We start from the raw sequence: 2,155 nt of genomic DNA, 5'->3' as shown, positions 1-2,155 counted from the left end.
AGCACTGTTGTTCGCAGCTTTCTTCAAGCCATGTTTCATTTAGAAACATAAACCAGATTGTTTGTAATTATTAAATCATTGATCACAAAATGATTTGTTTTTAGTGATCGAACATTTAATAATGCCAGCTTGATGGTAGTACTTTTGTTTCTATAGAAGCTCGAGCTTGCTGTCTAATGGGCCACAGATTAGATTTGTTTGCGCTGTACGCCTGAAAAGGCCTTAGACTTTCTATCCTGTAATAAGACGGAGATAGTGAGAGACACACTGAACTGCTTTAGTTTAAACATCCCTGAAAGTTTTTGTTGTAGTTGCGGGACCTCAAACACATCACTGAGAGCTGTTATCAGTTGTTTTTGCTACCAGCTGCAGATGGAGTGAGGGATGGCTCATGCTGTCGCAGCGGCCGAAGAGCTCTCGGGCTGAGGAGGGCGCAGCTGGGCCCAGCGGCCTTGGAGGCGCGTGGTGCCCAGCCGCTTTGTAGCTGATAAACGCTCGCAGCAAAGGAGTGGGAGTCTGGTTTAGCCACCGTTCCTCCATTTTTGTAGGAAGCTGGGAAGTGCATGATGCAGAGAGGGATAATGTCTCTGGTAAACAGAGCATTGGTGTTTCCGTGGCAGAATTCAGTTGTCCTGGCTTCCCCTGGCTGATTACGCAGAGAGCCCTTCGCCTGAGTCCCGGAGCCGCTACAGCGTCACATTGTGTCTGTGATGGGCTCTGCAAGTAGCTCAACCAGTGATAGTGTCCACAAACAGTGCTTTGTTGTGCTCCAGGTGTTTTCAGTGTCCTTGTGGGATGTGTCGCACTCAGATGATGACTCTGAGGCCATATGAAGTCCTTGCTGCCATCCGTTTTGTCCAGGTGTGTAAAGTGATTCATGTTGAGTGGACTGGCAGATTCGCTGATGGATGACGGAGGAAAATAGATGCTGTCCTTTAACACTCTCGCCGCATCAAGTTTGTTTGGGTGACATCCAGTTTAAACAGTTGTCTGTGTCCCCAGAACAGATTGGTTGTCACGATGAAGTTGACTCCTTTTTGACTGCAGGTTCTGTAGCTAAGTATTCAGTCCAACCGTGAGAACATGTAAGTGTTTTGTTCCCTCTTTGCTGGGAGTGGTCTCATCAGATAGAACGATCAATTTCAACTTCTTTGTGCACTTCTATGAACACTGAAGCTCCTTCAGGAGTTCCTGATTGCCCGCTAATGCTGTCATTCTTCCTAACATGGATGATGACTCGCTTTGCAGTCTGAAGCCATTAGAACATTCTGAAGTCCATAGTTTACATCAGAGACGGTCGCTGGAGGAAAGCAGCATGTAGTTGTCGCTCTGCTCCTGACGCTTTCTGATAACAATGGAGTCTCCATAATGAATCTAGGCGCAGCATTCAATACTATTGATCACAAATATCTTCTTGATAATTCAGAAAAACTATGCTTGGCATTAGAGGCGCTTAGCATGGTTTAAATCATCAGTTTAAAGTGTAATGAGGAAGTATATCGCTTCACAAGTGAAATATGGAGTTCCTCAAGCGTTCAATGCTAGGAATCATGCATTTTTCAACTTATACATGTTACCTCTGGGAAATATATTATCAGGAGATACAGGTTAGCTTTCACTGCTATGCTGATGATTACTCAGCTCTATATTTCAAAGAGCCTGGTGATACACACCAAATTGAGAATCTAACAGAATGCATATAGTCGTATATAAAAACTGATGAGCAACTTTAAATACTAAATGCTAAATTCTGAAAACGGAGGTGCTAATAATTGACCTAAACTACATATAATAATCTAGAACACTGCCTAACACGGATGGCTGCTCTGTTAATTGTTCTTCATCAGTTAGGAACTAGGTGCCGCTTGACAGCAATCTTCTCAGACAACCATGTTTCCAAAGATCTGTAAGACTGTGTTTTTCCGCCTTAAAAATACATACACCATTGTATCATGCTTTCAACCCCAATGCAGAAATGTTAATTCACGCTTATGACTTGAGATTAGATTTATTGTAATGCTTTATTGGTTGCCTGTTCTTGCACGCTGATAAACTTCCAGCTGGTCCAAAACGCAGCAGCCAGAGTCATATTAGAATCATGGGAAGTATGATCATGATTAGCCTGCTCTGTCAACACTGCACTGGCTCCTTATCA

Source organism: Puntigrus tetrazona, unplaced genomic scaffold, assembly GCF_018831695.1.
Source record: "Puntigrus tetrazona isolate hp1 unplaced genomic scaffold, ASM1883169v1 S000000617, whole genome shotgun sequence".
NCBI classification, from domain to species: domain Eukaryota; kingdom Metazoa; phylum Chordata; class Actinopteri; order Cypriniformes; family Cyprinidae; genus Puntigrus; species Puntigrus tetrazona.
The sequence above is the reverse complement of the archived record's forward strand: the minus strand, read 5'-3'. Positions refer to the sequence as shown.